The 14,987-nt window shown below is 37.1% G+C and overlaps 1 protein-coding gene across 2 annotated transcripts in view; it reads left to right on the top strand.

Moving 5' to 3' along the window:
- The window catches only part of LOC121945163 (glycoprotein endo-alpha-1,2-mannosidase-like protein), a 48,875-nt gene that overhangs the window by 29,602 nt on the left and 4,286 nt on the right, over positions 1-14,987 (top strand). Inside the window, exon 6 of one of the 2 annotated variants that reach the window (XR_006105947.1) lies at positions 6,406-7,863. The exons of the other annotated variant lie outside the window; for it this stretch is intronic. The gene's annotated coding sequence lies outside the window, so the exon portion shown is untranslated. Of the gene's footprint in view, positions 1-6,405; positions 7,864-14,987 lie in introns of those variants that run through there. 2 annotated transcript variants of the gene reach the window in all.

Below are 14,987 nucleotides of genomic sequence, written 5' to 3'. Positions count from 1 at the left end.
CGTAGTAATGTACCTTTCAAAGTAGGCAACACTGTAGACGACGATGGTCTGCTTGGCCATTAAATACATAATGGACAAAGAATGCTTTTAAATTTATTAATGATTCTTTCCATCCCATTGTTTTTTTTAATGTCTGTCATTTCCAATGGTCGTATCTCGCTTGAACTTCGCTAAACTGCTCCCGCAATCTCCAGTGGAACTGCTCTGCTTTGTCTATATCAGTAAACTTTTAGAGAACTTAAAAACAAATACGGCCAAAATGAATGCAGAGTATGGACAGAAGGCCCTGTCTGTCTCTGTTTGAGTATCTAGCATTTAGCATAAATAAGCTTTAAGGGAGCTCACCTGTCTTACACTGAAAAACTGTTCTGCTGAAGACAGAAGGTTCCACATGTAATTGTAAGACTACTGAGGTATGTTCCTATTTTAACATATAGGACAAAATATAACCAGACTATAAGGAGACAAATTGTATTTGCAACTCCCTAAACTGATCATCAAGGTTAATTACAAAGCAAAGTCATTGCAAGGATCATCATAACAAAACCATTATGATGCCAGTGTTTGTATCCTGATGGGAAGATAAAGATAATTTATTTTCCAGCAGCGATGTGACACATATTGTTGTCCTCATCCTCCGTGTAAACAACTCGGATGAGAAGCAGTAGGTTTGTCAGGCCAGTCTGTCAGATTTGATATTGCACTTATTTAGTCTGCTGTTTGGCTGCAGGCAAAGAAATAATGTATCTCTGCGAGGGCAAGACAAGTACGCGGGATTATACATGCAACACTGAGCTGATGAGGTTTTACACAAAAGGCTGTCAGAAGAAAAGCTAATAGATTGAACTTACTGCCATGCTTTATTGTCATGACTGACTGAGCAAGCACGACATTTCATAAAAAGTACAGAGGAAGCGTGTGTGGTAAAACAGACCGAGATATGTTTTCTGCAAATCAGCTGCTCATTTTAGAGCCTCACTGAAAACACAAGGAAGTGCTGTCCTATAAAAACACATAGATCACAATCAGACAGCAGAAGAGAGAAAGCCATTGAATACTTTCTTTCTGTATACAGCAGCGTGTTGAGTGCAGCGTTTACAAGCGTCCTCTTCCAGTACTTATTTTTGATGAACTCCTCCCACTCCCTCTGCACAGAAGGACATTTATCTTTGGAGTGCTTCTTCTTGCATAATTTCAGTGAAAATGCTGACAAGGTAAAGAACTTTGGCTCTGATCATTTGGAACTTAAATGCAAATTTTCTAAAGCAACAACCTTAAATAATTTCTTTGCTCTTTTCCACCGAGAGCCAGCCTAAAAGGAGGGAGGAAAGCCTGAGTGAGGAGGACAGATGGTCCCACAGGAGAAGTGGCTACAGCCAAAATTGTATCAGATCAGGATTCAGGAAACACATATCTGCAATCTGCTTTTAGTAGCAAAGTGGCTACCAGCCAATTTGAGAAATGCTCGGGAGAGTTTTGGGCAGCTTTGTTTTTAAAAACATCAAGCCCTTGGAGAGTCTGTATAATTACACAAAAATAACATTAAGTTTCCCAGAAAGTAGTGAAAAAGTACAAGAAAATTACTTTTTACTTATCAATAAATAAAGAGAAAAGTACAATAAAAAAACTAACAAGGAAATAATTCTTGAACTTAATTTTAAAATGATATATAATTATGATAACTGTGAATATAGTTTTCTGGACATTTTTCCCCATCTTAAAAAAACATTCTAAATTGACTAATTTCTTGCCCTCTTGCCATTTTCCCTCCTTTTATTTAATCATCAGTTCAAACCCAAAAATATTTAACTAACTGTCTTGTAAGGTCAGGAAAAGCATACAATTCCCACATTCCAGAAGCTGAAACCTGAAAGTGTTTGGCATATTTGCTTGAAAAATTACTAACATATTATTCATTTTCAAAATACTAAATGAATTTACTGTCAAATCAGATTCTTCAAATTTGCATGGATCCCTTAAAAGTGGCTGTGATTCAGTAAATCCAGCGTGATTTGGAGTTGTAGAAGACAGTTGCCCTGCATCACTTCATATTTGAATCAGGAGGAGGTGGGTAAAACTAAAACTTTTGAGCCTAACCACCATAATTGCTAACTGACATCCAAACACACAACTCCTACTATGACATTAGCCTGCTAGCAAATATGACCTCTGAGCTAATGGTCAAGTATTATGCAGGATTAATTAGTCGTCCAAAGCCCCATCTGATTGGATAAAGTTATGTATACACCCCTGCGTTCAGGTTGAGTTGGGTCAAACTTTATGCGTAGAGCACACTAAAAAGAGCAGCCGTTGACTTGTGTTGAATAGGCAAAAAATACCAAAACAAAAGAATACAGAAGCAAACAAGAGTAAGAACAAAAGAAAAAATAAACCTAATAGAGAAGAAAGTGCAGCACAACACAAGATGAAGTCAATTAAGGTGTGACGCTCAAGTCAATAATATACCAATAAATGGTTATCACTCCCAGCCTCCTTACAGGCAAGATGGAGGATTTGTTATGAACATTTCTTGGTATATAACAAGAGATAACTGAACAATAGTCAGATCGAATTAGAACTGGGGGGTTAGAACTGGGGTTCTTGGGCATCAGGACCATTTCCTGTATTTATCCGGGTTGGTAATGTAGCGTTGCCAAACTGGGGAAGCTGTTTGCCAGTTTAGATGAGAGACATGCACCTAATTACATATTAGACACGACCGCATGCCCAGTTAGAATGTAGATGAATGGAAACTGAAGCAGAGCTTCTTCAACAAAAACAACCATCTTCTATCAAACTAGCAATCCCACACTGCACAGCTAAAAACACGCTGACCCCTCTTTCAGGTAACGCTGCACAAGCAAGCAATGTACTTTTTATTATATAAGTTAAACAGTGTTTCTGCAGCTCCCACACACAGCTTGTGTAGCCTGTGTTTTGAGCGGTAGAGTTGGAGAGCAGATCACATGGAGCCTCCACAGCGAGCTGAAATAGTCCTTCTGCCCAGGGGAGGGTGGGGGCAGATTGGTGAGGACAGGGTGGGGGGTGATTGGAAGCTGGAGCAGAGGGGAAATGTGCATTATGGGTCCCATGACTCAGTTTGCCTCTCTGAACAATCTGCACCCTGAGGGGCTGTAAAAGTTCTATCCAGTAAGTAGGCCATGTGGCTGCATGTGCACAGGGGAATAACGCCCATGGGTGCCCTATGATGGCATCAGCCACACTTCCCAGATGTAGAGAGTAGCTACACGCACTCGTTTGCGTCCTTGCATTGTTCTGTGCGTCTGCTGACTTTGACCACAGACCAAAACTGGCACTTTCTTATGAGGAAATGTGCTCAGCTTTGTTGGATTTGATCTAATTGTTACGAGGGTCTGGACCTTTATCTTTGTGTTGGCTCATATCCCTCCCTTAGTGCTTTCTGCATGACATGGCACTAAATTCCACTCTGCTCAGCATGAATCATGCTGGGGCTGTTCCTGGCTCATGCTGTCAATGTTTATGAGGTATTAAAATGCATCGACTCTGTTTCATTTACTTCTAAATTACCACAGAGTAATGGACCAGTGTGTATGGAAAATGAGCTGAGTTTTCTAGTGGCCTGCGTTCTGCTGCAGTGAACAGGAGACCATAAATGCCCGCCCCCCTCTGTGGATTATTAATTGTATGGCTTCATATCCTCTATTACCTGACCATTTTTCAAAATGAATAGAAGTCCAGAGAGTTATGGCTTCACAAACACAGATTCCAGGCTATGATTTACTCATATAGTCAGCATCCTCTTTCCCCCATCTTTCTTCAAATTGATATTTTGCCAGCGAAGTGCATCTTAATCCCTCAAAATGTATGTTTTGCTGCACATAAAAGCACTTAGCATCTCCATTAGTGGCACAAGTGATTCTGTTTTTCTTGCCTCAAGTTGGCAGTTATCTATAGACATTTGCAGTTTAAAACACTTTGCTTGGCTTAAGCCAATTCCAAACGTCACTGTAATCCATTAGTACACTTTTGGTCAAAGTCATACTGACAGTCAGTGTGGCCGACAATCCTTTTTTTCCACAGAAAAAGCACTCTTCACCCTATGCTTGCAATACAGCGTCCCTAGAGTAGACATTTTAAATGACAATGGGCAAACCTTTACAAAATACATAAGACAATGGTAAAATATGGTGAACAAAAATCAAAAACATCCCTTTTCATCATTGTGAAGCTCTTATTCTTGGTAGTAATATATGCACTGTAATCCTGCAGATTTTCGGTCAGTGTTAAAAATGTCAGCCACTCCAGACTGAAATATCTCTGCTATGAGACGGATTCCAGTGACATTTTCATGTAGGAATTAAAGCGGTGGGTGCTTAATGACTTGATCCCCTGACTTTCACTTTAGCAGCACCAGCAGACTTTTGTGGTTTTAAGTGAAATGTCTCTGCAGCTATTGATAGATAAACTTGAAATTTACTACCCCTCCCCTTCAGGATGAATTGTAATTACTCTGCTTATACTGAGTTAAGTGAATCACTTAACATTTGATTTTGGCCACTGTCCAGTCAGAAATTTCATTTTTTTTAATCCGCTGTAGTCTTGTTCAAGCAAATTCTAAATGCAGACTTTAATAAGGTTTAATCAGGGATAACAGGAGTCACACAACATAGGTGATGTCGCACACTTGATCATCTTACATCCATTTAGTTGCTGTTGGCCTCAAACATCTTAAAAAGCCCTTTTCCCTCACATTGTTTCCCTTGGGTGTCCACTTCTGGAGAAGAAAAGTGTTTCACTTTGATCATGCATAATTCAAAGTCTCTGAATTCTCTGGCTGCTTCTTAAAATATTCAACTTAAGCACTTTTTGTGTACGTGTCACTTCGGGTCCCTTGTTCCTCTGCTGCTTTTGCTCATCAATTGCAAAAACCCGTTTCTAGCTGAGCCATTAACTGAGTGTTAGAAAAGCCTCCAGAGAGGCAGCACTTAGGGTGAAAAGTATCTCCTACAGTGTGACAGAGAATGAAACAGGGAAAACAGTGTTTTACAGTCACATCCTTTCTGAAAGGATCTGCTGTTGTAAGTCTGTGTTGTACCCTTTTATTTATAGTGTAAAAAAAACGTAAACAAGTATAGTCATCAGTAACATGGTACCAGGGGAGAGAAACCAGATGTCATGCGATACTTAAGGGCAGGGGTTCTCAAAGTTCTGATGATTGAGTGACAATAAGGACGCAACCATATGATTAAGGGCCGCACAGGAGAAGTGCATGGACGATTGTATCTAAGGGCCCACAATAGGCCTATGAGCAACACTTTTATGAACTATTTACTGTACTTTGACTTCATTGGACATAATATATTATAACATTATATATTGGATACTATCCTATAACTTTATTTTCTATTTTATGGTATGCTATATACTATTTAATTACATTTCTTTTTCGTTTTTTCATGGCATACTACCCTATGACTGTTTTCAAGCATTTTTCTAACATATACTGCGACTTTTTCTAACAATTTGATGACATAATTATTTACTATTTATTAAAACGTGCAAAAACAGCCCAAAACACCACAAAATAGCATGTTGAAAAATGACCGAAAAGGCAAGGCTATAGTAAGGCAACAATGTCAAAACATGACATGTCCAAAAATCAGCTGGAAACACCTCAAAACAGCATATAATTAATTACTACACTAAGAGTTTCCAATGCCAAATTTTATGACATACTATACTATGATTTATTTTTTATTTTTTATTTCTTAACATTTTTCATGATATTATGTACTATTGCTTTTGATAACATTTTTATATTTTGCTATGACATACTTCTCCCATGTTTCATATCATACTATACTGTGGTTTTTTTAATGAGATTTTTGTAACAAACTATTACTTTTTGGGCATTTTAGATTACTTTATACTATATCTTTTTAATGCCATTTTCATGCTAAACAATACAATGACTGTACACTGACTATTTTTTGAGATTCTGGACGACATTCTGTACTATGACTTCTTTTTCTTGATTTTGGACGACATACTATACTGTGACTTTTTTAGTGCTTTTGGATGACATGCTGTGTGATATTTTTGTAAGATTTTGGAGTACATACTATACTATGCTATACTATACTACTATACTACTTCTTTGTGATTTTGGATGACATGCAATACTATGACTCTTTTTTTTCATGATTTTGGACAGCATACTATAGTATGAGGGTTTTCATGATTTTTTGATGACATAGTGTACTATGACTTTTTTATGATTTTGGACAAAATACTATACTACGAGGTTTTATTTTCATGATTTTTGATGTACAACATACTATACTATTACTACTTTGATGATTTTTTACGATGTACTGTACTATGCTTTCTTTTATTTACACAGTATTTTGTCCTGTATTACAGGAGAGTGACCTGCTGCAAAGCTACAGTGTTTCTCCAACAATGTTAAGAGCCCTTGCCAGGCCTAAACGTTAGCGAGGTTTGCGCAGGACAGCGAAGTACACTGTATTTTTTCTCCTGAAGAGGCAGAAGCAAACTTGCCAACCCTTCTGTTTTCCCCGGGAGACCCATGTTTTTCCCTGCCCTCTCCCGGTGTCCTCCCAGCGTCACATTTCTCCCGATTTAGAGCCCTAGACCAGGCGCGTAATACTGACAGGGGACCAGGGGTCACGTCTGCCCCGATATACAAAGAGGGAAATTTGACGGGAACATCCAACAGCAGCTGGTTGAGTACATACTCAAAATGCATAAAAATAGACTATTGTTTTTGGGTTTTTTTTAGCAAACGCGCCTGAAAACAGACACATTTGGATACTAGAGCGACGCTCGTGCCACACATTCCTGTCTGAACCAAAGTAACTGAGCCCAAGTGATTAACTTTACTGTTTTTAACAACTGACAAAAAGTAGACCTAATAAAAACAAACAACACCGCTGGCTAATCACACAACTGATCGATAGATCCATCGGAGCAGACTGAGAGCAGCGCAGTGACAGACCTCTCATCCAGCGGCTCTCATTATCAGGGGCGGATTTAATGATTTGGGGGCCTGGTGCCCCAGCCTAACTGCCTTGCTTTGATTTCACCCAGTGATGGTGGGCTGTTGGCAGCTGTAGAAGAAGTTACGCAGTTTTCTACCCCCCTCAGTGTACCTAATATAGACTAGTGCAGGTGACGCAGGAACACTGAAAGCTCTTACTGATACAGTTGCGCTGCATATCGCTGAAGATATGTTATAAATGAATTCATGTAAATGTGTTTTGTGAAATTACTGCAACCTTCAGTGCAAATTTAAACAACTACACTCCCCTGAGACTACTTAGTGCACTTTTTTGGCGAAAAAGACCAATGAGTCGATCATAGACTTTAGGAGGTAAAGAACGGGCTTTCAGCCCCTGCTCATCAGCGGGGACTGCGTCGAGAGGGTCTCAGACTTCAGGTTTCTGGGCGTTTACATAGAGGATGAATTCAGCTGGAGCGTCAACACCACTGCTATCATCAAGAAGGCACAGCAGAGACTGCACTTCCTGAGAGTTCTCAGGAATTACCAACTCACACAAACGCTGCTCTTGTCCTTCTATCGTTGCTCCATAGAGAACATTATGACCTACTGCGTCTGTGTGTGGTTCTCCAGCCGCACAGCTGTAGACAGGAAAGCGCTCCAGAGGGCCCAGAAAATTATCAGCCGCCCTCTCCGCTCCCTGGAAGATTTGTACGATTCGCTCTGTCTCAGGAAAGCGCAGAGCATTCTCAGGGACCCATCTCACCCTGGACGCTCCCTCTTTGAACTGTTGCCCTTGGACAGATGCGTCAGGACATTGAAAGCACAGAGAAACAGGTTAAAGAACACTTTTAATGCCAGAGCCATAACTGCACTAAACAATGCAAAAGCTTCAACACTGATATGGATCGTTCAATGCCTGCAGAATGTGTGTGTGTGTGTGTGTGTGTGTGTGTGTTATATGTCTCTTGCCTGCTGTTTGAGGATGCTAATTATTTATTTCATAGTTTTTTTAATTATTTATTTCATAGTTTGTTTGTTTTTTTACTCTTTTGTAGTTTTTTAGATAGTTTTATGACATCTCTTCTTGCACTGTAAGGATTGCATTTCAATTTCGTTGTACTTGTGCAATGACAATAAAGACATATTCTATACTTTAAAGACAAGTTTGCAGCTTGCACTTTTACCCCGAAGGGAAATTCAATTTATTGAATATTTAATTTGTAGTTTGCTTGGTGTAAAGGAAAAAAACCCCAAAAAAACGGAAATCAGGTTACGTGTGACAAAATTCGAGATTTTATTTATTAGGCCATTACGATACAGAAATAGCTACCAGTGTATTACCCCTTTAGAAACATTTATAAAGAAATTTTAAGAGAAATTAAAATACCCTTATAAATACTGTTACAGTCTATTCTTCAAAATTATAGTGTGATTTAAATTTTAGACCATACCATCCAGCCCTACAGCATACTGTACTATGACATTTTGTCACAATTTCTATGATTTTGGACTACATACAATACTATAACTTTTTTCATTATTTTGGGCCACATAGTATATATGGGTTTTTTCATGATTTTGGATGGCATACTATTGAGTTTTTTTCAAGAATTTCAGCAACATATGATACTCTGACTTTTTGTGACTTTCAACAACATAATATACTGTGACTTGTTTTTATGATTTTAAACAACATCTCGTATTGTAAATTAAATCGTGGACGATACACTATACTATGACCTTCTTTTCAATAATTTTGCACAACATACTTAAGTATTACCTTTTTTTAAAATTATGGACGATAAGCTGTACTTTATCATTTTTTCATGATTTTGGATGACATTCTATACTTTGCTTTTTTTGTGATTTTGGATGACATAGTATACTACGGATTTTTTCTCCCGTAATTTTGGACAATAAACTATAGTGTAATTTTCTTCATGATTATGGATGACATACTTCAGTCTGACTTTTTTTAATTATTTTGTACGGCATACTTTAGTCTGACTTTTTTTTATTATTTTGTACGGCATACTTTAGTCTGACTTTTTTCACAATGATTTTGTAGGACACGCTATACTATGACTTTATGTCTTTCAAAATCATGAAAAAAGTCATACCATAGTATGTCATCCAAAATCATGAAAAAAAGTCATACTATAACATGATCAAAAATCCTAAAAAAACGTCAGGGCAGTATGCAGTTGGCTCCACATGGTCCAGGATCTGGAGACACAGCATAGACAGTATACACACCCACAGGACCCGAGTCTCTACACCCACGTGATTTAACTCCAGCTGTCACAACATACTATATTTTGAGGGGTTTTTTTGACGTTATACTATGACATGTCTCAACATGCTATACTATGGGGTTTTCAACAGTTTTATCGATATGTCATATTTTGACATAATTGGACATCATATATTAAGACATTTTGGCCGTTTTTTGACATGCTATATATGACGTGTCTCAACATGCTATATGTCATATTTTGACATTTTTCGACATACTATACTATGGCATTTTTGGTCATTGTTTCAACATGCTATTTTATGGTGTTTTGTGTCGTTTTTGTGGGTTTTAATGCTATGACATGTCTTGGCACACTAGATTATACTGTTTTGAGGCGTTTCAAGCTTTTTTTGGGACATGTCAAATGCTGACATTTTTGCCATACTATAGCCTTGCTTTTTTAGGTCATTTTTTGACATACATTTTTATGGTGTTTTTGGCCATTTTTGTAACATACAATGCTATGGCATGTCTTGGCACACTAATTTATGCTATTTCCAGGTGTTTTCAGCTGATTTTGGGACGTGTCATATTTTGACATTTTCGCCTTGCCTTTTCGGTCATTTTTTCAACATGCTATTTTATGGTGTTTTGGGCCGTTTTTGCACGTTTTAATGCTATAGCATTTGTCAGCAAGCAATTTTTGCTGTTTTGAGGTGTTTTCAGCTGTTTTTGGGACATGTCATATTTTGACATTTTTGCCATACTATAGCCTTGCCTTTTTGTTCATTTTTTCAACATGCTACTTTATCGTGTTTTGGGTCGTTTTTGTGGATTTTAATACTATGGCGTGTGTTGACGCGCTATTTTATTCTGTTTTGAGATATTTTCAGCTGTTTTTGGGAAAATGCTATTTTTTGAAATTTTTGCCTTACTATAGCCTTGCCTTTTCGGCCATTTTTTTGATGTCCTTTTTTATGGTGTTTTGAGTCGTTTTTGTGGATTTTATTGCAATAGCGTGTGTCAGCGCACTATTTTATGCCGTTTTGAGGTGTTTTCAGCTGATTTTGGGACATGTCATATTTTGAGATTTTTGCCATACTATAGCCTTGCCTTTTCGGTCATTTTTTTGATGTCCTTTTTTATGGTGTTTTGGGTCGTTTTTGCGGATTTTATTGCTATAGCGTGTGTCAGCGTACTATTTTATGCCGTTTTGAGGTGTTTTCAGCTGTTTTTGGGACATGTCATATTTTGACATTTTTGCCTTGCTATAGCCTTGCCTTTTCGCTCATTTTTTCAACATGCTATTTTATTGTGTTTTGGGTCGTTTTTGCAGATTTTAATACTATGGCGTGTGTTGACGCGCTATTTTACTCTGTTTTGAGGTGTTTTCAGCTGTTTTTTGGACATGTCATATTTTGACATTGTTGCCTTACTATAGCCTTGCCTTTTCGGTCATTTTTTCAACATGTTATTTTATGGTGTTTTGGGCCGTTTTTGCACGTTTTAATGCTATAGCGTTTGTCAGCAAGCTATTTTATTCTGTTTTGAGGTGTTTTCAGCTGTTTTCGGGACATGTCATATTTTGAGATTTTTGCCTTACGATAGCCTTGCCTTTTTGTTCATTTTTTCAACATGTTATTTTATCGTGTTTTGAGTCGTTTTTGCGGATTTTATTGCTATAGCGTGTGTCAGCGTGCTATTTCATGTCGATTTGAGGTGTTTTCAGCTGTTTTCGGGACATGCTATATTTTGACATTTTTGCCTTACTATAGCCTTGCCTTTTTGTTAAATTTTTCAACATGCTATTTTATCGTGTTTTCGTCCGTTTTTGAACATTTTAATTCTATAGCGTTTGTCAGCAAGCTATTTTACTCTGTTTTGAGGTGTTTTTAGCTGTTTTCGGGACATGTCATATTTTGACATTTTTGCCATACTATAGCCTTGCCTTTTTGTTCATTTTTTCAACATGCTATTTTATTGTGTTTTGGGTCGTTTTTGCAGATTTTAATACTATGGCGTGTGTTGACGCGCTATTTTACTCTGTTTTGAGATGTTTTCAGCTGTTTTTGGGACATGCTATTTTTTGAAATTTTTGCCTTACTATAGCCTTGCCTTTTCGGTCATTTTTTTGATGTCCTTTTTTATGGTGTTTTGGGTGGTTTTTGCGGATTTTATTGCTATAGCGTGTGTCAGCGCGCTATTTTATTCTGTTTTGAGGTGTTTTCAGCTGTTTTTGGGACATGTCATATTTTGTCATTTTTGCCATACTATAGCCTTGCCTTTTCGGTCATTTTTTCAACATGCTATTTTATCGTGTTTTGGGTCGTTTTTTTGCGGATTTAATACTATGGCGTGTGTTGACGCGCTATTTTACTCTGTTTTGAGATGTTTTCAGCTGTTTTTGGGACATGCAATATTTTTTGAAAGTTTTGCCTTACTATAGCCTTGCCTTTTCGGTCATTTTTTTGAACATGTTATTTTATGGTGTCTTGGCCGTTTTTGCACGTTTTTAATGCTATAGCGTTTGTCAGCAAGCTATTAATGCTGTTTTGAGGTGTTTTCAGCTGTTTTTGGGACATGTCATATTTTTTGACATTTTTGCCTTACTATAGCCTTGCCTTTTTGTTCATTTTTTCAACATGCTATTTTATCGTGTTTTCGTCCGTTTTTGAACATTTTAATTCTATAGTGTTTGTCAGCAAGCTATTTTATTCTGTTTTGAGGTGTTTTCAGCTGTTTTTTGGGACATGTCATATTTTGACATTTTTGCCTTACTATAGCCTTGCCTTTTTGTTCATTTTTTCAACATGCTATTTTATCGTGTTTTGGGTCGTTTTTGCGGATTTTATTGCTATAGCGTGTGTCAGCGTGCTATTTTATTCTGTTTTGAGGTGTTTTCAGCTGTTTTTGGGACATGTCATATTTCATATTTGAATTTTTGCCTTACTATAGCCTTGCCTTTTCGGTCATTTTTTTGATGTCCCTTTTTTATGGTGTTTTTGGGTCGTTTTTGCGGATTTTAATGCTATAGCGTTTGTCAGCGCGCTATTTCATGTCGATTTAAGGTTTTTCCAGCTGTTTTTGGACATGTAATCATATTTGACATTTTTGCCTTACTATAGCCTTACCTTTTTTGTTCATTTTTTCAACATGCTATTTTATCGTTTTTCGTCCGTTTTTGAACATTTTAATTCTATAGCGTTTGTCAGCAAGCTATTTCATGCTGTTTTGAGGTGTTTTCAGCTGTTTTTGGGACATGTCATATTTTGACATTGTTGCCATACTATAGCCTTGCCTTTTCAGTCATTTTTTCAACATGCTTTATTATCGTGTTTTCGTCCGTTTTTGAACATTTTAAATATCTATAGCGTTTGTCAGCAAGCTATTTCATGCTGTTTTGAGGTGTTTTCAGCTGTTTTTGGGACATGTCATATTTTGACATTTTTGCCATACTATAGCCTTGCCTTTTCGGTCATTTTTTTCAAAAGTCCTTTTTTATGGTGTTTTGGGTCGTTTTTGCGGATTTTAATGCTATAGCGTTTGTCACGCGCTATTTCATGTCGATTTGAGTGTTTTCAGCTGTTTTTGGGACATTCATATTTTGAGATTTTTGCCATACTATAGCCTTGCCTTTTTGTTCATTTTTTCAACATGCTATTTTATCGTGTTTTGGGTCGTTTTTGCGGATTTTATTGCTATAGCGTGTGTCAGCGCGCTATTTTATTCTGTTTTGAGGTGTTTTCAGCTGTTTTTTGGGACATGTCATATTTTGACATTTTTGCCATACTATAGCCTTGCCTTTTTGTTCATTTTTTCAACATGCTATTTTATTGTGTTTTGGGTCGTTTTTGCGGATTTTAATACTATGGCGTGTGTTGACGCGCTATTTTACTCTGTTTTTGAGATGTTTTCAGCTGTTTTTTGGACATGCTATTTTTTGAAATTTTTGCCTTACTATAGCCTTGCCTTTTCGGTCATTTTTTTGAACATGTTATTTTATGGTGTCTTGGCCGTTTTTGCACGTTTTTTAATGCTATAGCGTTTGTCAGCAAGCTATTTAATGCTGTTTTGAGGTGTTTTCAGCTGTTTTTGGGACATGTCATATTTTGACATTTTTGCCTTACTATAGCCTTGCCTTTTTGTTCAATTTTTTCAACATGCTATTTTATCGTGTTTTGGGTCGTTTTTGCGGATTTTATTGCTATAGCGTGTGTCAGCGTGCTATTTTATTCTGTTTTGAGTGTTTTCAGCTGTTTTTGGGACATGTCATATTTCATATTTTGACATTTTTGCCTTACTATAGCCTTGCCTTTTCGGTCATTTTTTCAATGTCCCTTTTTTATGGTGTTTTGGGTCGTTTTTGCGGATTTTAATGCTATAGCGTTTTGTCAGCAAGCTATTTCATGCTCGATTTGAGGTGTTTTTCAGCTGTTTTTTCGGGACATGTCATATTTTGACATTTTGCCTTACTATAGCCTTGCCTTTTTGTTCATTTTTTCAACATGCTATTTTTATCGTGTTTGGGTCGTTTTTTTGCGGATTTTATTGCTATAGCGTGTGTCAGCGCGCTATTTTATTCTGTTTTGAGGTGTTTTCAGCTGTTTTTTGGACATGTCATATTTTGACATTTTTGCCTTACTATAGCCTTGCCTTTTCGGTCATTTTTTTTGATGTCCTTTTTTTATGGTGTTTGTTTTTGGGTCGTTTTCGCGGATTTTATTGCTATAGCGTTGTCAGCGCGCTATTTCATGTCGATTTGAGGTGTTTTCAGCTGTTTTCGGGACATGTCATATTTTGACATTGTTGCCTTACTATAGCCTTGCCTTTTCGGTAATTTTTTCAACATGCTATTTTATGGTGTTTTGGGTGTTTTTTTTTGCATGTTTTAATGCTATAGCGTTGTGTCAGCGCGCTATTTTATGTCTGGTTTTTGAGGTGTTTTCAGCTGTTTTGGGACATGTTATATTTTGAGATTTTTGCCTTACTATAGCCTTGCCTTTTCGGTCATCGAATTTTTTGATGTCCTTTTTTATGGTGTTTTGGGTCGTTTTTGCGGATTTTATTGCTATAGCGTGTGTCAGCGTACTATTTTATGCCGTTTTGAGGTGTTTTCAGCTGTTTTTGGGACATGTCATATTTTGACATTTTTGCCATACTATAGCCTTGCCCTTTCGTCATTTTTTCAACATGCTATTTTATTGTGTTTTGGTTGTTTTTGCAGATTTTAATACTATGGCGTGTGTTGACGCGCTATTTTACTCTGTTTTGAGATGTTTTCAGCTGTTTTTGGGACATGCTATTTTTTGAAATTTTTGCCTTACTATAGCCTTGCCTTTTCGTTCATTTTTTCAACATGTTATTTTATGGTGTTTTGGGCCGTTTTTGCACGTTTTAATGCTATAGCGTTTGTCAGCAAGCTATTTAATGCTGTTTTGAGGTGTTTTCAGCTGTTTTCGGGACATGTCATATTTTGACATTTTTGCCTTACTATAGCCTTGCCTTTTTGTTCATTTTTTTCAACATGCTATTTTATCGTGTTTTGGGTCGTTTTTGCGGATTTTATTGCTATAGCATGTGTCAGCGCGCTATTTTATTCTGTTTTGAGGTGTTTTCAGCTGTTTTTGGGACGTCATATTTTGAGATTTTTGCCATACTATAGCCTTGCCTTTTTGTTCATTTTTTCAACATGTTATTTTATTGTTTTGGGCCGATTTTGCAGATTTTAATACTATGGCGTGTGTT

The sequence above is a fragment of the Plectropomus leopardus genome, chromosome 7, assembly GCF_008729295.1.
Source record: "Plectropomus leopardus isolate mb chromosome 7, YSFRI_Pleo_2.0, whole genome shotgun sequence".
NCBI lineage: Eukaryota > Metazoa > Chordata > Actinopteri > Perciformes > Serranidae > Plectropomus > Plectropomus leopardus.
Note: the sequence above shows the minus strand (reverse complement) of the source record. Positions and strands in the feature narration are given on the sequence as shown.